At 47.0% G+C, this 25,766-nt stretch overlaps 1 protein-coding gene across 2 annotated transcripts in view; it reads right to left on the bottom strand.

Annotated features, from left to right (window-relative positions):
- Positions 1-5,954, bottom strand: part of PLAT (plasminogen activator, tissue type) — a 28,538-nt gene extending 22,584 nt beyond the window's left edge. The window contains exon 1 of one of the 2 annotated variants that reach the window (XM_083514285.1): positions 5,938-5,954. The gene's annotated coding sequence lies outside the window, so the exon portion shown is untranslated. Of the gene's footprint in view, positions 1-4,445; positions 4,681-5,937 lie in introns of those variants that run through there. The other variant, XM_083514286.1, reaches the window with a different exon arrangement.
- Positions 5,955-25,766: the final 19,812 nt, after the last annotated feature.

Genomic DNA, 25,766 nt, shown 5'->3' on the forward strand with positions numbered 1-25,766 from the left:
TCTCCGTATGCTGGTGCCTGCGCCCTTTTCTCCAGCCAGCAACAAGGATGTTCCAAAAAGATAAAGCAATCTAACTGGATCCACATGTCAGAGATACAGCTGTGTTTACAGGGGTGGAAACTGAGTTTGGCAAGCACATCTCAAGGAAGCAAATGGTTCTAAGAACCCAAAAGCTGCCAGCTCCAACCTGATTCCTGCCCCCAAAGCCCCTGCCAGCCAGCTCCAAGGATCAGCCCCACCAGTAGGGAGTCAGCCTGATGCTTGTATAGAATATAATCCCGTATTAGAAAGAAGGAAAAATAACTTATTGAGCCACAAAGAGAGCTGCTGCATGTAGTTCCCTTAGCAACGCTCTTGCTTCCAGCGTAGGACTTGGCCGAGCCTGAATGGAAATTGGGAGCTCTGTAAGATGCTCTTAAATAGACTGAAAGCAGACGGTTTGTTTTGAAAGAACTGGTTCCTAGTCTGAATTTAAGGAGGGCAAAGAGCAGGCAGCTGACCTTCCTCTGAGGTACCAGAGGACATTGGAAAAATGGGAATCTGCCTTCTGTTGAGGCAGACCGTTGATCCACCTAGGTCACTATTGTGTACACTTCCTTCAGCCCCATCCTGGACCAAATGGAGCAAACAGCACGCAGACCTAGTGGTGGGAGGAAAAAATCCTTAAATAAGAGACACGGGGGAATGATTAATGGACTTCAATGTCTGTACACTAATGCGCAAAGCATGGGAAATAAACAAGATGACCTTGAGCTCTTGGTACAGCAAACTAAATATGACATAATAGGCATTACTGAAACCTGGTGGGATAAGTCCCATGATTGGAATGTAATAATGGAGGGATACAATCTATTTCAGAGAAACAGACCAGACAAGAAAGGAGGAGGAGTGGCGTTATATGTCAGGGATGTGTATACCTGTGAAGAGAATTCCTGGAGAACAGGCAAAGTCCCGGCAGACTGGAGGAGGGCAAATGTTGTCCCTATTTTCAAAAAGGGGAAAAGAGAGGACCCAAATAATTATCGCCCAGTCAGTCTGACATCAATACCAGGGAAGATTCTGGAGCAGATCATTAAGCAAACAGTCTGTGAGCACCTAGAAAGGAATGCTGTGATCACCAATAGTCAGCATGGATTTCTGAAAAATAAGTCATGTCAGACTAACCTGATCTCGTTTTTTGACAGAATTACAAGCCTGGTAGATGAAGGGAATGCAGTGGATGTAGCCTACCTTGATTTCAGCAAGGCATTTGACAAGGTGCCCCATGATATTCTTGTAAAGAAGCTGGTAAAATGCGGTCTTGACTATGCTACCACTCAGTGGATTTGTAAACTGGCTGACTGACCGAACCCAAAGGGTGCTCATCAATGGTTCCTCTTCATCCTGGAGAAGAGTGACTAGTGGGGTGCCACAGGGTTCTGTCTTGGGCCCGGTCTTATTCAACATCTTTATCAACGACTTGGATGATGGACTCAAGGGCATCCTGATCAAATTTGCAGATGACACCAAACTGGGAGGGGTGGCTAACACCCCAGAGGACAGGATCACACTTCAAAACGACCTTGACAGATTAGAGAACTGGGCAAAAACAAACAAGATGAACTTTAACAGGGAGAAATGTAAAGTATTGCACTTGGGCAAAAAAAAATGAGAGGCACAAAAACAAGATGGGTGACACATGGCTTGAGAGCAGTACATGTGAAAAGGATCTAGGAGTCTTGGTTGACCACAAACTTGACATGAGCCAACAGTGTGACGCGGCAGCTAAAAAAGCCAATGCAATTCTGGGCTGCATCAATAGGAGTAGAGCATCTAGATCAAGGGAAGTAATAGTGCCACTGTATTCTGCTCTGGTCAGACCTCACCTGGAGTACTGTGTCCAGTTCTGGGCACCACAGTTCAAGAAGGACACTGACAAACTGGAACGTGTCCAGAGGAGGGCAACCAAAATGGTCCAAGGCCTGGAAACAATGCCTTATGAGGAACGGCTAAGGGAGCTGGGCATGTTTAGCCTGGAGAAGAGGAGGTTAAGGGGTGATATGATAGCCATGTTCAAATATATAAAAGGATGTCATACAGAGGAGGGAGAAAGGTTGTTTTCTGCTGCTCCAGAGAAGCGGACACGGAGCAATGGATCCAAACTACAAGAAAGAAGATTCCACCTAAACATTAGGAAGAACTTCCTGACAGTAAGAGCTGTTTGACAGTGGAATTTGCTGCCAAGGAGTGTGGTGGAGTCTCCTACTTTGGAGGTCTTTAAGCAGAGGCTTGACAACCATATGTCAGGAGTGCTCTGATGGTGTTTCCTGCTTGGCAGGGGGTTGGACTCGATGGCCCTTTTGGTCTATTCCAACTATATGATTCTAAGATGCTGAGATTCTAAGATCCTACAAGTCAAGGATAAGGGAAGTGGTCGTGCAGCAGTGCCTGTGGCGGCACAGGCTGGCTGCCCCTGTTGTCCACAAGAAGCTTCCACTGGCCCATCGAGAGCAGTGCAGTCTACACTCAGCGGCAGCAGCTCCCTGGGGTTTCAGGGCAGGCCAGCCACTCCAGGATAGGCAGACGACTGAAGCCAGGACTTTCTGCATGCAAATCTGATGATGTCCTTTGGCACAGAGCTATAGCTGCCCTTCTGTGACTGAGTTAGACCTTCCCCAGGCTTTTAGATTGCATAGTTAGCTGGATAAAGAGTGGCACAAGCAAATACTGACAATTAAATAACAATACAATTACAGTGGTACCTTGGGTTACATACGCTTCAGGTTACAGACTCCGCTAACCCCGAAATATTACCTCGGGTTAAGAACTTTGCTTCAGGATGAGAACAGAAATCGTGCTCCAGCTGTGCGGCGGCAGCAGGAGGCCCCATTAGCTAACATGGTGCTTCAGGTTAAGAACGGTTTCAGGTTAAGAACGGACCTCCAGAATGAATTAAGTACTTAACCCGAGGTACCGCTGTATTTTAAAAAACTTATTTGGGCTCCTTTTAAAAAACCTCATACATACACACAAACACCCACCCACTGTATTCTTGCTTACTGTGTCCTAGTACTGAGTATGAGAAGTAGATCCAAAATCTAGTATTTTGGAGAATGAATTAACTGCGAAGGGTAAAATATACAAAGCAGATGCCCAAGTCCGGCTTAACTAACATGGTCGTCACAAAACTCAAAACTGAACATCTACTGGGTTATTTTGCATTGCATCAGAGTGGGTTGTTGCCTTACTATATTATGTTCTTGTTATACAAGTCTTTTATTTGTTTCCAGAAGAGACCAGCCTCTTTGAGGTACCCACCCAATTCCCTGCCCAAACAAGTGATCCAAAAGAATTGCTTTACAAGATAATAAACCAGCCCTGCTGTCCTTGGGGAACTTCATGCTCTTTAAGAACCCTCCTGGGTTGGTCCAAAATCCTACTTAATGCAGCACCTGCTCTTCCTGGAAGCCCCTGAACTGGGCCTCGGGGCAGTGACCCTCTCCCTCACAATCCTGCCTCTGATCCTGCAGATAAATCAGTGGCCACTGATAGCTTTATCCTCCACTGAGTTCAGCAACCAGAGCTACACGCAGCAATCCAACTGCAGTTGCACCACAGATTTTGCATTCAGGCATCCTTGCATCCTTTTCTCAGCAGTTTTATTTTTTACTCCTTTCTTATTGATCCCCAACACGAAATCTGACTTTTTCACACCAGCTGTTCAGCATTCACACTGAGTTGTCCACCACAAAGCCAAGATCCCTTTAGTGGTCAGTTATTGTCCATTCAGACCACAATCATATACATACACAGGCGCGCAAAGTTGGGATTCTCCCTCCACCCCCTGCCTGTGCAACATTTTACCCCTGCATGCATCAAACCCCATTTGCCATTTGGCCTCCCAGTTACTCCTTTAGAGAGACAATCAGGAAAATCCAGCACCTCCCAGCTCACCTTGGACTCTAGGCTATTTATGAGGAAGTTAAAAGGCAAAGTGAGACAATACAGATTCTCTGTGACAACTGTCCATACTTCCATTCTGCTTCCTGCTGTTTCAATTGGTTATTGATCCACATGAGGATGCCTTAGCTCATGGCTGCACCCCACATATAAAAACGTTTAAAACATGTGGTTCCTCCCCAAGAATCCTGGGAACCATAGCCTGTTAAGGGTGCTGGAAACTATCTCTGTGCCAGGTAAACTACAGCTCTTGGGTGGCAGAAGCCATGCGTTTTAAATGTGTGGTGTGGTTGTGACCTTCGTTTACTCGGGACGGGAGCCTTGGGTGAGGGATTTCATGGAAAGAAAGCTCTCTAGATTTCTCATCACCTGAGGAAGTGGGAAGGCTAACAGGCCTTGATACCAGCATCTCACTGGCAAACATAGAAACGCAATAAACAAAATAAATAAAACAGCATTGATTGTGAACAGGCTACACAATAGCAGCACCTGTCTGGGACACTTACAAAATTCCTTGGCCCATCTGTGTCCTGTGCTGACACAGGGCTGCTCTGGGGGATCCACCCACTGCAATGGAGCCCACTACAAAACCTTAAGTGGGAGCAACTGGGCATCACAATGATGCGCCTGGACAGCCTGGCGTCTCTCTTCACTGCCTCTTTATCTCTCTCCTCATTCAAAGGTTTCCTGCCCTTACAGTCTTCTCATTATGGGTACGGCTCACTAGCAACGTATCAAAAGAGAGAACAAACACATCTTTCAAAGTGTTGCTTTCTAGAAAGGACTCAAGTAGCAAAGCCTTGAAAAGGAATAGCCATCCAGAAATGGCATAACAGAGAGTCCGAGAAATTGGCTTTAACCAAAAAACCAACCCAGAAGTCGTGCATCACCAGAGGACAAAAGACAAAGGGAGCATTCTCTGCAGTCTGGTGAACCTTTGTTGCCTTTACAAACAAAGGAGAAGATAGTAAATCCAGTGCCAAAGACAGTCTAACACCATGTGGACTGGATGGCCTTTAGGGAACATCTGCAAAGGCAGCCAGAACCCTCAGAAAGACAAAACAACATTATGTGACTCTCAAATTCCTGAGTGCTGTCTGTACAGAAAGGGGAGGAGGGAGTTTCCCACCTCCCACTTATATGTACTTGTAAAGATGTATGATGATAATTTGGATATTTTATTTTTATTTTTAATTATAAACCACTTGGAGGTGGTTAAAAAAATTAAGCAGAATATCAGTTCTGTCCTGGATGCTTGAGCTGAGATTCCTGCATCGCAGGGGCTGGACTCGATGACCCTTGGGGTCCCTTCCAACTCTACAACTCTGAGATTCTATGAAATAGAATTAATTACAAAATAAAGTGTGGCTTTCAGTTCTATTAGCCGCGATGGCTACTTTCAGTGGCGCTGAAATCTCCAGAGAGATCAGTTTGTGCCTTGATCCATTTATGCCCGGTGCTCGCGGCAGAAGGCATCTATGGGGAGATGTGGACGTCCTCCGGGCATTCGCCCCGCGCACAGAAAGTTAGAGGGTCGGGTTCCGTGTCGGCTTCTTCGGACAAGCCGTTTCCCCTCCTGGCAGGGAGGGTGGGCAAGGCGGGGGTCCCCCACAGAAGCAGCCCGAGAGAAGCTTCGCCCGTCCTCCCGGGAGGCGGCGTCGGGGGCTTCCCCGCGGAGGGCGGATTCGAACCTGCCTCGGCCCCCTTCGACCTCGACGCCCCGCAGGCGGTCGGAGCTCCGGCGCTGGGGAACGGGAAGGGCGGGCCGAGGCGCCGGCGCCCGGGCTCGCTGGGCTCCGAGGGGCGGGCTGCCTGCCTGCTTGCCTGCGCCCCGAGCCCCGCGCAGCCAGGGCCGAGGGGGCATCCCGGCCCCACGCCTGCTTTCACGCGGCCCCCTGAAATCTCCTTCCTCGACTCGGAAACAAGCAGCACGTGCGGAGCGCCGTCCCAGGCGGAACCCGGCTCCGCTCCCGCCCCGCGGCCCCCGGCCGGACTCACCTGCCTGCCTGCCTGCCTGCCTGCCGGGTGGGCGTCCGCGCGTCGCGCTCCCGTCGCGGCTCCTTTTTAAGACCCGGGCTGCCCGGGGGGGCGGGGCCAGAAGAGCGCTGAGCTGCCGGCGCCGCCCCGGGGCGGGAAGGGGCCGGCGAGGCCCTCGATGCTCCCCCGAGAGACCGCCTGGCTCCCCGGGGGACCCCCTCCCCGGGCGCGGAGGTCTCCGTGGACGCCCCGCGAGGCCGGCGCTGCTTGGCGGCCGCGTCCCCCTCGCCCATGCCGGGCCAACTTCGAGGGGAGGGCGGCGCGACCCCCGCGGGTCTCGAAGTTGGCCGGGCCGGGGGGGGGGTGAGGACCCCTCGGGGGCAGAGAGGCTCCCAGCCCCTTTCAGGCCACTCGGGGCAGAGTTCTTCGTTACGGGCTCCGTGGTTACTTTCAGAGCCTCTTGTGAGTCAGGCGCGTTACGGAAGGAAGCTGGGAAACTGGGCTTCATTTTAAGAATAGGGGGAAAGATTTGTTGCCAATTAAGACTATCTGAGCGGGGTAACTTGTACGGTCATTTATTCCAATGAGAAGCAGGGGTGCGGTGGGGTCTCCTGCTGTATTTGGGGACCCCCTTCACTCGGACTAGACATCTGCCTCCAAGTCCTTCAGCTCCGCGAAAACCCCTTCCATGGTCGGCGGGGAGAAAAACAGGGCGTCACCCTCCACATCCCAGGTGCTGCACCGGCAGAGAAAGTCCAGGCCGACTGCAGCAAAGACGAAAGCCTTTGACTTCTTTGGAGGTCTTCAAGCAGAGGCTTGACACCCATATGTCAGGAGTGCTCTGTTTCCTGCAGTGTTTCCTGCTTGGCAGGGGGTTGGACTCGATGGCCCTTGGGGTCTCTTCCAACTCTATGATTCTATGACTTGTCCCAATAACTCACTACCAAGAGGAGCCAGGCTGCAAGCAAAAACATTCTGCTGGCTTTTCATGGGAAACTAGGGTCGTGGCTGCAAGAGGCACACAGCTGCTGGGCTGGAGAAGGAGCAAAGGCAAGCAGCGGACCACCATGTTGTGGCCCAGACGCCTCCAGAAACACTCGCTCTGGGTTTGGGTCATGGCCACGCTAGATGCATCATGCAGGAAATGGCGCCTCAGCACCAAGGGGTTGCCACCTTCTTATTTGTAAGCACACCCTCTGCCCCTGTGCTAATTAAGTTGATGGCTCACCATACCATAGAATGATAAGAGTTGGAAGAGACCCCGAGGGTCATCTAGTCCAACCCCCTGCAATGCAGGAATCTCAGCTAAAGCATCCGTGACAGATGGCCGTCCAACTTCTGCTTAAAAACCTCCAAGGAAAGCTTGGCCACAACCTCCTGAGAGAGTCTGTTCCCCTGTCAAACAGCTCTGACTGTCAGAAAGGTCTTCCTGATGTTTAGTCAGAATCTCCTTTCTTGCAACTTGAAGCCATGGGTTTGAATCCTCCCCTCCAGAGCAGGAGAAAACAAGCTTGCTCCATCTTCCACGTGACAGCCCTTGAGATATTTGAAGATGTCATTCATATCTCTTCCGCCACCTCCTTTTCCAGGCTAAACCTACCCAGCTCCTTCAAGTGCTCCTCACAAGACTTAGTTTCCAGACCCTTGATCATTTGCATTGTCCTCACCTGTCAACGTTCCAGCTTGTCAACATCCTTCTTAAATTGTGGTATGTCCAGAATTGGACACAGTATTCCAGGTGTGGTCTGACCAAGGCAGCAGAGAGTGGTAGATTTGGATTTGTGGGTTGCAATACCAAAAGTTTGAGAAGCCCTTAGGGTGGTTTAACAGGAAAGGGTTATCAAGGCTTATCAATTTCATTCTATGAGCCAGCTGTGTGTGTCACCAGCATTAGCCTCATTGAACTCATTGGAAGGTGCTAGCCAAGATGTCTCGTTCAAAGACTTGAAACTTTAGTTTAGTAGCAGTGTACAGTACATAAAAATAGTGCAGAAATCAGAGGCACACACCAGAGGTCTTTCCTTGGACTTAAGGTATGGTTAGGCTTGGATTGTTGCCAAAGCTAAAAAATTAAGCTGTCTGCTTCAAAAAGCACAAAGATGCACAAAAGCAGACAATTTCCCCCTCACTTGGTTTCTTCTTCTTCAATTGATTAGTTCATCGGAACAGAGGCAGCAACCACCAGCCACACCTAGGCGCATGTGGCAGTTCAGTGCCACTACTGCAGCGGTTTGACTTCACCCCCGGAGGTGCACTCCATTGTCTCAAGTCAAGACAGACGGAGGCTAGAAACAACAACAACACCACCATACTAGCAGCCGGTGCACAGAGTGAGGAACTACCTAGCAGGAAGGGTTGGTACATATAATTTTTATATTTATTTGCTTCCATTTCTCTTCATTTATACTCAAAGCAGTTCATAAATGGGTGAAAACACAGCATTCACAAAATGTTCATTAGAGGTTTTTAAGCAGAGGGCTGGCTGACCACCTAGCAAGGATGTTGTAGGCTAGGCAGCGGGTGGACTAGATCACTTTGAGATCCCCCCTCTGTGATTCTGTAATATACACATTAAAGTCAGTTCAATTTGTATCCCCTTTTACAGCCCAACCCAGAATTGGCTTTATTACTTGTATCTGATGGACAAATACTTGGCAACTTTTAAATTCATCAGTTCAAGACTTATTATTGCTAAAAACTGGAAGGTTCTAAAACCCAATCTACAGTATTACAAAGCTGGCATCAAGAAGTGTGGAAACTAATCTGATGGGGAAATACACACATAAAAGCACAGTGAAAAGGAACAGAGACAGGCAAGTTCACTAGTAGAGGGAAATATAAGTGGAATCAGATTTATTGTGAGATAAAGCATTCTATTGAACTTTCATAAGAATAAGACTTTGGGAAAGCAAACTATTATTGCCAGCATAGAAAGCCAGCAACATCCTGCTTTTCATAAACACATCCTGCTTTAGAAGGCAAGGCAAGAGAGGTTAACTGCCCAGCGGGCATGCAAAAGTGTGTTACAAATCTCCAACAGCCAGTTTCTGTAAACAAAGGCTGCATATGTACCATGCATTTAAAGAAGCCTGGGAAATGCAGGGGTGAACGCAGTTCCCAGCATTCTGAGGGTGGGGGGGGCATGTGCTTTAACTGTGCTTCCAATATATGGTGTGTGTGCAGCCAAAATGTGTGTGGGGAGGGCACACTTTTGCGTAGAGAAATAGTGCAAGTGATTTCTTGTAAGCCACTTTGAGATTTTATTGCAATCAAGCAGTATATACATCTTGTGATATAAATCAACACATTAAAAAATGTGTTTTTCACCTTTTCCCTGCCCACCATTTCACAGTTGATGGGAAGGTTGTCACTTCGTGGAAAAAAAATGCTTTGCTGCAGCGATAACCACACAGGAACAACAGGAAAGCTGATTCACCTTAAATCTCACTTTGTATCTCGGCAGCAGTTTTTATGCAAAAACTGCAGATCAATTGCTCATCCAGGGAAGCCAGGGAGAGAAAAGGGCTCTTTCCATCAGGAAAAAAGCTGGAACGCCCTAGGATGAAATGTCATGCCCTAGCTTTCGCAGGGAGGAAATCCTGGTGAATCTCCAAAGATGACATGATTTCCATGTGTGCCCCATCTGTAGCTTTGCCCACGTCAGTCCTAGGCCTTATCACAACACTGGGGAGTCGTCACAGGACAACAATCTGATAGGAGTCACAGAGACACATAATGTATCTGGACCTAGTTATTACTCCTAATGGGCAGTGATTCAACAACTAGAATCATGATCACCTATTGCTCATGCCAGGGAGAAACTGTACAAGTTAACCAATAGGTTGTTGGCATGAAATAAATAAACAGTGAGGAGGACTCCGTTTCCAGTACAAAGAGCCTTGTGACTTGCAATAATACTTTTGAAAATGTCAGGGTACAAATTACAGGGTACTGTTACAACTGGATTTTGAAATGTTACCGTGTGAAAGCTTTAAAAAGTTATGGGGAAGTGGGCTAAGACGGGAGCTGATGACAAATGAGCAAGATAAAGATGTCACAGACATATGGGGCAAATATATCTAACATCAGAATTCCTGTAGCTTCACAAAGTGCAACCAGACTCAAAAGAGATATTGCAGAGATGGGGAAAGTCAGAAATGGCACTCAGAATGACCAGGAGACTGGAGCAATGCAGGGGGGAAGCAGGCAGAAGCTCCAGACAGAATGCAAAATAAGCCCAGTCACTGTGGCTCTAAAACTGAACTAATCCTAACCTATTCACTCCACTCATTCAAGTTTACTCACAATGAATCACAGAACCAAGACAATAATGCCCATTTACACCACAAAGAACTCATAACCAGAACTCAGAACTCAGCAGCCAGAAACTGGAACGTGTCCAGAGGAGGGCAACCAAAATGGTCCAAGGCCTGGAAACGATGCCTTATGAGGAACGGCTAAGGGAGCTGGGCATGTTTAGCCTGGAGAAGAGGAGGTTAAGGGGTGATATGATAGCCATGTTCAAATATATAAAAGGATGTCACATAGAGGAGGGAGAAAGGTTGTTTTCTGCTGCTCCAGAGAAGCGGACACGGAGCAATGGATCCAAACTACAAGAAAGAAGATTCCACCTAAACATTAGGAAGAACTTCCTGACAGTAAGAGCTGTTCGACAGTGGAATTTGCTGGCAAGGAGTGTGGTGGAGTCTCCTACTTTGGAGGTCTTTAAGCAGAGGCTTGACAACTGACATGGGGACAAATAGAAGAAGACGCTTCCCCTTTATCACATACACAGCCCAACAAGACAGTAACAAAAATCTACCAACAGCAATCAAATCAATACAGTGGTACCTCAGGTTACAGATGTTTCAGGTTATAGACTCCGGTAACCCAGAAATAGTACCTTGGGTTAAGAACTTTGCTTCAGGATGAGAACAGAAATCATGCTCCGGCAGCGTGGTGGCAGCCGAAGGCCCCATTAGCTAAAGTGGTGCTTCAGGTTAAAAACAGTTTCAGGTTAAGAACGGACCTCTGGAACAAATTAAGTTCTGAATACGAGGTACCAGTGTATGGCTAACCTGATCCAAAACACACAAACACCCCACTCATACTTGAAAACAAAGATCACCACAGCCAATCACAAATGAACAGCCACACTCTAGGCCACCCCATCCTCTCTCACCACCAAAGGAACACAAGCAAACAGCAGAGAACCTGCACAAGCGACGCTGACACAAAACCCCATATATATATTAAGTAAAACAGAAACATTGCCACCTGACCCCACTCACCTTTCCCCCTCCACCTCTTTCCCCCTTTTCTTCCTAATGTTTCAACAAATGAAACTGATCTGTAAAAAATGTTACTTGAAAAGAGAGAGGGAGAGACATTGCACATACTTTTGTAAACCAAGAAAATCTTTAATAAAACTACATTAAAAAAAACCAATGAATCACAGAATTGCAGAGTTAGAAGGGATCCAGAGGGTCATCTAGTCCAGCCCATCAGGTCCAATCAGCAAGACTGGGCAGCTTCAAAGAAGATCCCCTCTTGGAACTCTGGCGCTGGGAAGGGAGCTGATTTTTCTGGTGATGGAAGGGGCCTTCTTCACAACCAGGAGGCCAAGTGGAAAGTTGCCATGTCATTAGCTAAGAAGCCAAATCGGGTTCTTCAGTCTGAGCCCGATGCCAGAGCAGGACCTCACAGGCACCTTTCTTTGAGCCCAGTGAACCACATTCCTCTCCCCCTGCGTCACCAGTTCACTGGCACAGAGAACATGCCAGGCGGGAGGCCACAGAGGCCATTACCTGTCCAGTGCAGCCCATGATAATGACCTGGCCCACAGAACCCACAAGGGGTTCCAAACAGCCCAGCCCTCTGTGTGTCAGGGATTGGGGGGGCTGGCCCTCTTAAGCGTCTCAGTGTCATTTGCCTCCAGATGAGGGCATGGACTCTGAAATGGAAGGGTAAGCAGGGCCAGCCCCACAAATGCTCTCAGGTGAATCTGTGGGGCCAGTGCCCCACCCATTCCTGCCTGGGGATGTAGCACTGCCATTCTCTGACTCAGAGGACTCCGCTGGAGAAGAACAAGAAAGACCTGGGGCTTCCCCCACTTTGTAGCAGTAGATTACTAGATTACTGGAGGAGGATGGGCCCCTTTAGGTAGGGCAACATCTTGTAGCACAGGTGGAGCTAACAGTTATGTTGTACCTGCTGCTACTTCTGTAAATGGACTCAGTTTCAGCTTGTTCCTTGCTGGAGCAGCTACAGAGCTTTGTTCTTCAGAGCACAGCCTTCAGAACCTTTACGTACACCCATGTTGGGCCTTGCTGCACAGAGGAACACAACAAACACTCCCGGAGAGCTTACTGAGGGCAGATCAAGTTGCTCCCCAGGAGCTCTCCATGGTGCTGAGACAACAGGCCTGCCTTGATCAAAAGTCCTCAGTCCTCCGAGGAAATGGCTCACTTGAGATGTCTTTCCTGCTTCCTAGACTCCAATGTGGGACCAGAACAAGGCGGCAGTCTTCCTTGGAAACATAAGAAATGCACTGGGACTAAACTCGACAAACCAAGCATTCAAATTTGGCCTGTTAGGGTATTTTCCCTAAGCTATGCTCACCTGCCTCACAATTGATGGCATACCTGATGTTAGATGTGAGGGCAGGTAGAGACAGGGCTGCCAGTGCGCAACTAGGAGCCTTAAAGAGCACTCCCAATTGTGCACCTGGAAAGGAAAGCAGGCTTTGGCTCTACTGCCCATCAGCTTGATGGATCGGTTGTATTAGCGCGCACCCCTGGCCCGCCTCCACTGCACAGCCCACTTGCACAGCCAATGCCTGCAATAAGCAGGCTTCTACTTTACCACACATCAACTGAAAGGCAATAATCAGAAGCTACATGTGCCTTAAAGCATTGCACCCATCTCTTTGCAACCCCTTATGGTGTTTTGAATTCCTGATGTCATTGTGACATCAGGAAATTGTCATATGCAAGGCTTCCCTTACATGTCCAGTTCAGCCCACAGAACCCACAAGGGGTTCCAAACAGTCCAGCCCTCTGCGTGTCAGGGATTGAGGGATCTGCATGCAGCTGCCCCGTGTGGAGGTTCTATGGACTGCAGGTGGCAGATTCCCTGTGAAGCACCTGCTCAGTCCACCCAGGCTGACCACTGGTTCGTCTAGAACAGGAAGTATACAGGGGCTTCCTGCTCTAGCCAAGCAACAAGATCTCACTGAGTTGCGGTGTTGAACCTGGGACCATCTTCACTGACAGAAGAGACAGAGGTGGGTTCGCGGTTCCGAACCTGCAACTATACTATGAGGCCTCGTGCCTATGCTGGGTTAAGGAATGGATAGTTTTGGACAATACCGACCTACTGGACTTGGAGGGCTTTGATGCTAGGTTTGGGTGGCATGCATACCTATGGCATGATAAGGGGAGAGTGCACAAAGGTTTTTCCAATCACATTATAAGAGGGGCGTTGTTGGAGGTGTGGAATAGATGTAAGAATCTGGTAGAAAAAGACACCCCATGGTGGCTGTCACCCATTGACATTCTAGTAATCAAGAAATTAAACATGGAAGGTAAAAGGTGGACATATGCCGATCTTTTGAAAAGATCTGAGAAAGGATGGGAAATCAGACCCTACGAAGAGCTAAAAGACAAACTAACGGGGTGGATACAATTCCACCAAATTAATTCCTTATGGAATGAACATAAAAAAGCCGGAATGAGTAAGAACAAGTCCAAGTTCCAGTTAGAAATAATAGAAGGGAAGTCTAAACTCCTAACCAAAATGTATAACCAACTACTAGATTGGGACACCATGGATGAGGAAGTCAAAGAGGTTATGATCAAGTGGGCCATAGACTTAGGACACCCCCTAGATTATGAAAAATGGAAAAAACTATGGAATAAGGACATGAAATTTTCAGCGTGTGTCGGACTCCGAGAAAACATGGAAAAGATGATGTAACGTTGGTACATCACCCCAACAAAATTAGCTAAAATGTATAAAACCGGAGATAAGACCTGTTGGAAATGCAAAAAGAAAGAGGGAGACTTTCTCCATATGTGGTGGTCCTGCGACGAAGTGAAGAAGTTCTGGGGCTCCGTTTATGATGAATTAAAAAAGATTCTAAAGTACACCTTCCCTAAAAAACCCGAGGCATTCCTTTTGGGAATGGTGGGGAACGAGATCAAGAAAGACGACCAAACCCTATTTCAGTATGCAACAGTAGCCGCTAGGATACTGCTAGCGCAGAATTGGAAAAAACCCAACATCCCAACAATTAGGGACTGGCAAACCAAATTAATTGAATATATTGACTTAGCAATGATGACACAGAAGATCAGGCAGCAGAAAAACACCAAATTTATTAATGACTGGAATAAATTCTTTTCATACATGGAGACGATATTAGGGAACACCAAAATCACAATAGGTATAATATAAAAACCGTGAGGTAAAAAACGACGATTAGTAAAAGACACTGCTATACATATTGTTGAGATATAGGTCACGTCGTGGTGGTGGGAAGTCAAATAATGTAATAGACTTGTATAATGATTTTGTATCCAAATAGTTTGGAGTTTGATCTCGGTTTTGTATAATTCTTGTTTTTTCTTTTTTTTCTTTGCTTTGTTTTATTGATAATGTATATGTGTTTTTAGATGTTGGATTAAAATAAAAAAATTTTACTTTCAAAAAAAAAAAAAAAAGAACCTGGGACCATCTGTGTGCAAAGCAGATGTTCCAACTCTGAGCTATTGACCTTTTTTTTCTAACAGAGCACATAGTTAAACTATGGAATTTGCTACAAGATGTCATGGTGGGCATTATTCAAATCAGTGGCTGCAAGTCATGATGGTTGTACACTGCCTCGGATGCCAGTTGCTGGGAACAAGAGTGAGAGAAGGCTATTTCATTCATGTCCTGCTCTTGTCCCTGCCCCTTTCATGGGTATAAACGCGGGGGAAAGTGTGCATGCCTCACTCCACCCATTAAGCACATTAAGAAGTAAGCAGGTTTCGACTGGTCAAGAGTTGGGCCAAAATGGGCAAAGCCACTGAGATAACAGGCAGAGCTCAGGCCCGTATCTGTAATTTGCAGGCTGCAATCCTATAGACACTCCCCTGGGAGTAGGATTGAACTCATTTAATTCTGAATATAGGATTGCACTGTAAATGCTATTTTATGAATATTTGACTTTATTTCAAAAATTGGAACATATTAGGCTGCCTGCATCTGGGACGTGACTGTTCTGCCTCAGCCCTCCACCTCCAGCCTCTCCAAATTGGTGTTTGTGGTAGATCTATTCTAGTTTATCAGTTGTTCTAAGATGGGCTCTGATTGCTACCATATTGCTGTCGGGGAGGGGGGTGGGCTATCGTACAACAAAAGCTTGACAAAAAAACCACCCTCAGAACATTTGTGGTATGAAAAGGTACAAGGTATGCACTGGTTGGAAATGAATGAGTAGGCCCACCCCAAAACCTTTGCAGGAGCAAACAAGACAGTGCTGCTGCTGCTGCAAGGCTATTGAAGAGAAGAAGTCAGTTGCGAATGGCTGCTTAGCAGAGGACCAGCTTCATTGTAAAAGAACCTTGCACAAGAGCCGCATTGACTCCCGGCCTCAGCTGGACACAGCGCCACCTATAGTTGAAATAGCCATATAACCGTTAGCTCTACACCACAACTGCTTAGAGATGCTAATGATTCCGTGATATATAAATGCCATAAATAAACAAATAAATAAAATGGTGTTGAAAGTGGGCATGTGTATGACCACCCAGATTGCATCCTGAGCACATCCTGAGTGCATAATGAAAAGGATGTCTGCAAGGCCCAGGTACTCTTTAGGTTCCCCACCACAATACTTCTGGCTAGCAGCCTGCAAGAATCCTTTCCGCCTCACTACACAGGGGCAGAACGGAAAAAGAGGAATTTGCTGGTCAATTACAAATTCACATTTTCTCAATCAGTTGCTACTGATGAGTTTCACTGCAACAAAATGCTGCTTCCATTGCTTAATTCCCCAGCCACGTTGGAGAATATCAAAGAACCATGTAATCTTTGTGATATTTTGAGAACTTGCCGTTCCATGAAGCAATTGGATGACATCAGAACCTTTTATCTGTGCAGCACACATCTGAAATGGCATTTCCCAGTAGATATGAATGCAGCCAAAAAGTCTTTCACCCCTACCCCTCTTATCGGTGTCATTTTAACATTCCTTATGGAAGCCAAGGGAGGGGCAAAATCCTCTACTACTGACTGCATCATCCTCATTCTTTTTTAAAAAAATAAAAGCATAGGCACATGAGGAGCCTGACTGCTGGATCAGCCCCACAGCCATCGAGCCCCACTTCCCGTTCTCACAGTGGCCCCTGGATGACTCCGGGAAAGCCATAAGCCAAGCCTTAGTCCATCAGCTCTCTCTACGCGGGAGACTTCCAGCAACTGGTATTCAGAGCCCGTTTGTGAGCCCTCTGTTCTTTGTGCCCAAACAAGTAGGAGGCTGGTGTGTTTTTTATTTGGTTTTCAGTTTATCCCCAATTATAATTCTTGAATGTGTTAAGTAGTTGTTTTTAACTGTTTTACCAATAATTGTATTGCTTCATTTTTTGGTAAACTGCTTTGAGGTGTATAAATTTTATGAAATAAATAAAATAAGTGCAGTGCAGTGCAGCAATGAAGGCAGGTCCCTGTACTAAGAAGCTTACAAGCAACTCATTTACATTTAAGCCCTACGTGATTTTTCCAGTTCCCCACATAATCAGAATTACACGGAGAGGCAAGGACGGCCACGTTATTGGTCCATTATATGAAAATGCAGCTCTGGGGCAGACTCAGAGGAACAAGAGAGAGCCTAGGAGCCCGTGCCCCCTCCTCGTGGACCATCCAGGCCAGAAGATGGAGGACTGCCCCACAACCCTGGCTCCAAGGCCAGCCTTCCCCATTCCCAGGGCTGAAGAATAGGGCAGTGGTCCTTTCAACTCCTTAGAGTGGCAGGGCTAACAGGAGGTATCAGGTCAGTCTCCATAAGGCAGTGCTTCTCAAACTTTGTTCTCTGGGCCACACTTTCAGAATAAAAATTTGCTTGTGCCACACCAGTTTTTTTAATAGATAATAAATACATTGGAAAACAAAAAGAAACAACTAGTAGTGCTTGATTTATAAACATAGAAGAAAACCGTTTTAAAGTATGATCATGGCACATCCAGAAAGTATAAAACAAGGCAGCTACATAAGAACATGAATCATTCCTAGAGGTCCGGGCCCTAAGGAAGTCAGATTAGCCTCAACCAGAGCCAGGGCCTTCTCAGCACTGGCTCCGGCCTGGTGGAACACTCTGTCTCATGAGACCAGGGCCCTGCAGGATCTGATTTCTTTCCGCAGGGCCTGTAAGACTGAGTTGTTCCGCCTGGCCTTTGGCTTGGAGCCCATTTGATTCCCTCCCTCCCTTTCTTTCTTTTTTCCTTTCCTTCTCCTGCTGCGATGAGGCTACATTTTAATGTTTCAATGTTGTATTTTAATCTTGTTTTTATTATTGCTTGTTAGCCGCCCTGAGCCCGGCCTTGGCTGGGGAGGGCGTAGTATAAATAAAATGTATTATTATTATTATTCCAGAGGCATTGACTTATGCCCAAGATTGTGCCTGACGTCATGTGCCTGGCCTGCAATGTGCGAGACATTGCATTGTCAGCCCAGAGCGCTGTGGCTTCAATGGCCGGCAGCCCCTCCTCTCCTGCTCAGGAGGAAGTGGCCACTGAAGCTCCGCTCCATGCCTGGACTCCTGTCCCAACCAGCATTGAGGGGGGCCAGCCAACAGGTATTGGGGGAGCAAAGGCACCTCGTCCCCATAGAGTTGGTGGCCCTGAATCATTCCAGAACTATAATTACAGTGGTACCTCGGGTTACATACGCTTCAGGTTACATACGCTTCAGGTTACATACTCTGCTAACCCAGAAATAGATTAAGAACTTTGCTTCAGGATGAGAACAGAAATTGTGCTCTGGCGGCGCGGCAGCAGCAGGAGGCCCCATTAGCTAAAGTGGTGCTTCAGGTTAAGAACAGTTTCAGGTTAAGAACGGACCTCCGGAACGAATTAAGTACTTAACCCGAGGTACCACTGTATAAACGAGTCTCTTACATATGTACCTTAAGTATGTATACAAACTTGTTTTAGCAGGGTAATCTCATTTTGCCGGCTAAGCTCCACCCTCTTAATCATTTTGCTTGTCCTTTTCTAAACCCTTTCCAACTCTACAATATCTTTTTTGAGGTGAGACAACCTTAACTTTACAGTACTCCAAATTATGGTTCCCACCATAAGGAAACTCTGAGCTGGACCCAAACTGAAACTGTACCAACATTCGGCATGTGATGTTATCCAACGTGGCATGAACAAAAGTCACAGCTGGAAGCAAGGGGGGAGCCTTTCTGCTATTGAGAGAGGAAAGAAAGATATGCTGTGGAGCCATAAGAATCCCTGCCCTCGTGCTTTCCTGCAGACAACAGCCTGGACGGCCCTCAAAGAAAAACCTTTTCCATGAACAGGAGCACCTGGCCTCAGTGGAGGCGCAAACCACATAAAACGCAGGAGTCCAGTGACTGGAGCTCCCAAAGCCCCCTTTTTTAACCTTAAATGCAGGTGTGGCATTTAATCAAGATCTGATTGGAGCAAGGGGAGCAAGGCAAAACATTTCCTTTGCAACATTTTTCCAATTAAATTGGTTGTGGTTATTATTCTGTATTAAGTTACATACATTTTGCTTGCCGAAATGGCTTCTAGACTCTCACAGATAGTTATTAAACCTTCTCTGAAGCTTATTAGACCTTCAGTAGAAAAAAATTATCCTCCTTTCCCCCCATTCTAATATCAGCTTGAGTAACCATTGTTTGTGGGGGGAGGTTTCCCCTTTCCCTTTCCCCTTGCAACCCTTCTCCAGTCAGTTTCTGAAACACACACTATGGCTGTTTTAAGGTACTTAGGAAGCTGCCTTATACCAGTTCAAAGCACAGGTCCCTTGAGACCAGGAGAAGACGACAAGTGTGGCAAGAAGATTCAAGGACAATCAAAGAAACATTTAAACATTTATGTGTAGTATAATATAGCACGCACACACACACACACACACAATTATTTGCAGAATATGGATAGGTATCTTTTCAAAATGAGAGCAGGAGCATCCTAGTTCTGATCGAGAATCACCATTCCTACAGAGAGCTGGAGAGGCCCGTTTTATTCAACACCAGTAGCAGGCCCAAGCAAACCTCCAAAAAAGGAAGTTTGTCAACAATATATGGATAGCTATCTGAGTCTCAGTTTCAGGTGGAATGGAGATGACAGTGTCCCTCAGCCTAAAGGTTTGATCTGTGGTAAGAAGCTTTCAAAGTCCAATATTGGCCCAAACAAGATGAAAAGACGTCAAAATATGGAAATCTGGCAAACATGAATATTTTGAAAGGCTTTTGGAACAGCAGAAATGCCAACGATCATGTGTAAAAAAATGACTAAAAGATAAGATGCAAATATATTCAGTGTGGTGAGAGCAAATTTTTATTCTGGAAGTGTGGCCCAGAGAAAAAAGTTTGAGAACTACGGTCCTACACTGACTGGCAGTGACTCTTACTCAACAGAAGGAGTTCCTATATTCTGGGTGCAGACTAGGAACGTTTCCTGCCTAAGATGTCAAGGATCAGACCTGGGACAGACCCAGCCCAATACATTTTGCTGCTTGAGGCAGAAAATACCTCTCCCCCATCGCCACTCTCGCTGCTGCCTCCTCCTCTGCTGCCCCTGGAATATTGTGTCCAATTCTGGGCACCATAATTTAAGAAGCATGTTGACAAGTTGGGACATGTGCAGAGGAGGGCGACCACAATGATCAAGGGTCTGGAAACCAATTCCTCTGATGAGGAACGGTTAAAGGAGCTGGGTATGTTCAGCCTGAAAAAGAGGAGACTGAGAGGAGAAAGGAGAGCCATCTTCAAATATCTCAAACGCTGCCATGTGGAAGAGGGAACAATCATGTTTTCTCCTGCTCTGGAGGGAAGGACCCAACCAATGGCTTCAAGTTACAAGAAAGGAGATTCCGACTAAACCTCAGGAACAACTTTCTGACAGTAAGCAGAAGAAGAATGCGCAAAGCATGGGAAATAAACAAGATGAGCTTGAGCTCTTGGTACAGCAAACTAAATATGACATAATAGGCATCACTGAAACCTGGTGGGATAAGTCCCACGATTGGAATGTAATAATGGAGGGATACAATCTATTTCAGAGAAACAGACCAGACAAGAAAGGAGGAGGAGTGGCGTTATATGTCAGGGATGTGTATACCTGTGAAGAAATACAAGATTTAAAACCTCAAAGCCAAAGTGAGAGCATTTGGGTCAAAATTAAGGGAGAGAAGAATAACAGAGACCTCATTGTGGGAGTTTACTATAGATCCCCAAGCCAAACGGAGGACATAGATGATGCCTTCCTGGAACAGATGGCCAAGCATGCAAAAGGAAGGGAGATAGTAGTAATGGGGGACTTCAATTACCCGGATATTTGTTGGATGTCAAACTCAGCCAAGAGCATAAGGTCAAACAGATTCCTCACTGGCCTTGCAGACAACTTCATTGTCCAGAAAGTGGGAGAAGCAACAAGAGGAGCAGCCATTTTAGATCTGGTCCTAACCAATGTTGATGACCTGGTTAGTGGGGTAGAAGTGGAAGGATCATTAGGTGCGAGTGATCATGCTCTTCTGAAGTTTACTATACAGCGGAAAGGAGCAGCCAAGCATACTAGGACTCAATTTCTTGACTTTAAGAAAGCCGACTTCATAAAACTTAGGGAAGTGCTGGGTGAGATCCCATGGACAGTAATACTAAAAGGAAAGGGAGTTCATGATGGCTGGGAGTTTGTTAAGAGGGAGGTAGTAAAAGCACAACGTCAGGCAATACCAATGAGACGGAAACATGGAAGGTGCTTAAAGAAGCCAGGGTGGCTATCTAAAGAACTTTTAACTGAGTTAAGATTAAAAAAGGATGTGTACAAAAAATGGAAAAGGGGGGAAACCACCAAAGAGGAATTCAAACAAATAGCCAGCACGTGTAGACACAAAGTCAGAAAAGCTAAAGCACAGAATGAACTCAGGCTTGCTAGAGAGGTTAAAAGCAACAAAAAAGGCTTTTATGGGTATGTTCGTAGCAAAAGGAAGAACGAAGAAACAGTGGGGTCACTCAGAGGAGAAGATGGTGAAATGCAAACAGGGGACACAGAAAGTGCTGAACTCCTCAATGCCTTCTTTGCCTCAGTCTTCTCCGATAAAGAAAACAATGCCCGACCTGAAGAATTTGGAGCAAATGATGCCCGGCATCTTCCCCACTTCCCTGGGCGGATCTCTTTCTCCGCACAGCCCAGAATAACTAAGGAGATAGTACAAGAATACTTGGCTAGTTTAGATGTATTCAAGTCTCCAGGGCCAGATGAACTGCATCCAAGAGTATTAAAAGAACTGGCAGATGTGATCTCAGAACCACTGGCAGTCATCTTTGAGAATTCCTGGAGAACAGGCGAAGTCCCGGCAGACTGGAGGAGGGCAAAATTTGTCCCTAATTTCAAAAAGGGGAAAAGGGAGGACCCAAATAATTACCGCCCAGTCAGTCTGACATCAATACCAGGGAAGATTCTGGAGCAGATCATTAGGCACACAGTCTGTGAGCACCTAGAAAGGAATGCTGTGATCACCAACAGTCAGCATGGATTTCTGAAAAATAAGTCATGTCAGACTAACCTGATCTCGTTTTTTGACAGAATTACAAGCCTGGTAGATGAAGGGAACGCAGTGGATGTAGCCTACCTTGATTTCAGCAAGGTATTTGACAAGGTGCCCCATGATATTCTTGTAAAGAAGCTGGTAAAATGCGGTCTTGACTATGCTACCACTCAGTGGATTTGTAACTGGCTGACTGACCGAACCCAAAGGGTGCTCATCAATGGTTCCTCTTCATCCTGGAGAAGAGTGACTAGTGGGGTGCCACAGGGTTCTGTCTTGGGCCCGGTCTTATTCAACATCTTTATCAATGACTTGGATGATGGACTCAAGGGCATCCTGATCAAATTTGCAGATGACACCAAACTGGGAGGGGTGGCTAACACCCCAGAGGACAGGATCACACTTCAAAACGACCTTGACAGATTAGAGAACTGGGCAAAAGCAAACAAGATGAATTTTAACAGGGAGAAATGTAAAGTATTGCACTTGGGCAAAAAAAATGAGAGGCACAAATACAAGATGGGTGACACCTGGCTTGAGAGCAGTACATGTGAAAAGGATCTAGGAGTCTTGGTTGACCACAAACTTGACATGAGCCAACAGTGTGACGCGGCAGCTAAAAAAGCCAATGCAATTCTGGGCTGCATCAATAGGAGCATAGCATCTAGATCAAGGGAAGTAATAGTGCCACTGTATTCTGCTCTGGTCAGACCTCACCTGGAGTACTGTGTCCAGTTCTGGGCACCACAATTCAAGAATCATAGAATCATAGAATCATAGAGTTGGAAGAGACCACAAGGGCCATCGAGTCCAACCCCCTGCCAAGCAGGAAACACCATCAGAGCACTCCTGACATATGGTTGTCAAGCCTCTGCTTAAAGACCTCCAAAGAAGGAGACTCCATCACACTCCTTGGCAGCAAATTCCACTGTCAAACAGCTCTTACTGTCAGGAAGTTCTTCCTAATGTTTAGGTGGAATCTTCTTTCTTGTAGTTTGGATCCATTGCTCCGTGTCCGCTTCTCTGGAGCAGCAGAAAACAACCTTTCTCCCTCCTCTATGTGACATCCTTTTATATATTTGAACATGGCTATCATATCACCCCTTAACCTCCTCTTCTCCAGGCTAAACATGCCCAGCTCCCTTACCCGTTCCTCATAAGGCATCGTTTCCAGGCCTTTGACCATTTTGGTTGCCCTCCTCTGGACACGTTCCAGTTTGTCAGTGTCCTTCTTGAATTGTTAAAGTTCATCTTGTTTGTTTTGGCCCAGTTCTCTAATCTGTCAAGGTCATTTTGAAGTGTGATCCTGTCCTCTGGGGTGTTAGCCACCCCTCCCAGTTTGGTGTCATCTGCAAATTTGATCAGGATGCCCTTGAGTCCATCATCCAAGTCGTTGATAAAGATGTTGAATAAGACTGGGCCCAAGACAGAACCCTGTGGCACCCCACTAGTCACTCTTCTCCAGGATGAAGAGGAACCATTGATGAGCACCCTTTGGGTTTGGTCATTGACAAAAGGACATTGACAAACTGGAACGTGTCCAGAGGAGGGCAACCAAAATGGTCCAAGGCCTGGAAACGATGCCTTATGAGGAACGGCTAAGGGAGCTGGGCATGTTTAGCCTGGAGAAGAGGAGGTTAAGGGGTGATATGATAGCCATGTTCAAATATATAAAAGGATGTCACATAGAGGAGGGAGAAAGGTTGTTTTCTGCTGCTCCAGAGAAGCGGACACGGAGCAATGGATCCAAACTACAAGAAAGAAGATTCCACCTAAACATTAGGAAGAACTTCCTGACAGTGAGAGCTGTTTGACAGTGGAATTTGCTGCCAAGGAGTGTGGTGGAGTCTCCTACTTTGGAGGTCTTTAAGCAGAGGCTTGACAACCATATGTCAGGAGTGCTCTGATGGTGTTTCCTGCTTGGCAGGGGGTTGGACTCGATGGCCCCTGTGGTCTCTTCCAACTCTATGATTCTATGATTCTAAGAGTTTGGATTTGATATCCCGCCTTTCACTCCCTTTAAGGAGTCTCAAAGCGGCTAACATTCTCCTTTCCCTTCCTCCCCCACAACAAACACTCTGTGAGGTGAGTGGGGCTGAGAGACTTCAGAGAAGTGTGACTGGCCCAAGGTCACCCAGCAGCTGCATGTGGAGGAGCAGAGACACGAACCCGGTTCACCAGATTACGAGACTACTGCTCTTAACCACTACACTGTGACAGTGGAACCGACTCCCTCGGGACGTTGTGAACTCTCCTTCCTTGGAGGTTTTCAAGCAGAGGCTGGATGGCCATCTGTCATGGATGCTTTAGCTGACTAGATGACCCTCGGGGTCGGTCCCAACTCTTAAATTCTGTGACTCTATTTTTATTTGTTTGTTTATAAATATTTTTTATTGGTTTTAACACATATTTCCCGGCATATCATCCTTTTAAACATCATTTCAAAATCTTTGGCTATCACAGCCTTAGACTTCCTTCAACCTCAGCTGATGGTTTTCTAAAATCCTTTTTAATTATGCGTTTTGTTACTACAGTTGTTGCTATAAATTCAAATCTTAATACCTATTCTTAGTTCTTTTCACAATAATTTATGTATTATTCCTTACAAAACTTCTTTTAGCCCTACAAGTGATGTCAATTGGTTACAGTTACTTTCCAAATACGTCAAAAGCTTCTTCCATTCCTTTAGGAAAGTCTGGTCCTCCTGGTTCCGAATTTTCCCGGATAATCTCGCCATCTCAGCATAACACTGGGCTCCAGCCCTTCCCTGCTGTGAAAATATGGGTAACAATAGGAACATTAGCTGTTCCAGTAATTGATCGCCTGTGCAGACTGACCATCCTATCCACCAACAATCCAAATTTTGTTTAGAAATTCTTTGCCAAGTCTTTGCAGCGGCAGAGCAACCCGATTGGGCACCTGGGGCAGCGCATGTGCCACCGCGTCTCTCCCAGGAGAGACGCGTGGGTTAGGTGCACTGCAGGCCCCTCAGTGAGTGCCACCCAGCAATTTGTCACCCCCCTCAGTGGTGACACCCAGGGCGGACCGCCCCCACCGCCCCCTTCCTCCACCCCTGAGCCTTTGCATCTTTTAGTTTTGTAATACAGTCAAAGAAAACACTGCAATTTCATTTGAAAGATATTTGAGTATCATACAGGCAGGTGATGCTCCTGCCCACAAAAGTTTGGAGGTAGGTGTTCAAGTATCACATGTTACCCAAGTGCCCTGTGGTTATTGTGTCTTATGAGCTGGAGTGGGAGAGACGCTCGAACGATTTCCTGAGAAAGCAGCTGTGGGTGGGACTTTTGTACCTACTCAGGGAATGCGGATTCCAAACAGCTCTTGCCAGAACTACTCATTGCTCTCAGCATCACACATAGTGTCCCCACCCTGATTGCACATGGTCTCCTACCGGGATCCCATGGACCAAAAAGACACCCTGTTGCCACCAGCAGGAATGCACCACCCTCCCCACATTCTTCCTGAATTGGAGCTATCCAAACTAGTTGGGTATTGAGGAGGTGCCCTCCCACCCATGCCCCCCCCTGCAAGGCTCCCATTGCTGTCTGTTGCTTCTTTCTGTGGAGCATTCTTGTCTCCCTTGGAAGGGTCTGCAAATGCCAGCCGAAGCCAAAGGGTGTTGCTTTCCTTTCGCGAGTGGCCAGCTAATTAGATAAATTCCTGGGATTCCTGGAGGCTGAGGGGGAGCCGAGAGCGGAGGTGGTGGCTGCCCAGGAAGCCTGCATTTCCATGCAGAGGGAGCCGCCTGGCTGCCCCCCCCCGCCCGGGCCCGGGGTCTGCGGCAGATGAAGCCCGTGCTCGGCGGGGAGAGGGGCAGCGCGGCCGGGCGCCCGCTTTGAGGGAAGGGCCCTCCCTGCGGAACTTCGCCCGCCGACCGAAGACTGATGCCTTTCTTTATTAAAGCCCAGCAGGCACTTGAATTCTGTTTTTGCATTTGTGCTACTTGCTTGTTTCTGCTCTCCGCGGCTCCACAAGGGGCGGCGACGAAGCCCTCCCTCCCTCCCTCCGCGCGAAGGAGGCGGCGGCGGCCCCTTTAAGCGCCGGCCCGGCCC

This window comes from Podarcis liolepis (assembly GCF_965112155.1).
Source record: "Podarcis liolepis genome assembly, chromosome: 7".
Lineage (NCBI taxonomy): Eukaryota > Metazoa > Chordata > Lepidosauria > Squamata > Lacertidae > Podarcis > Podarcis liolepis.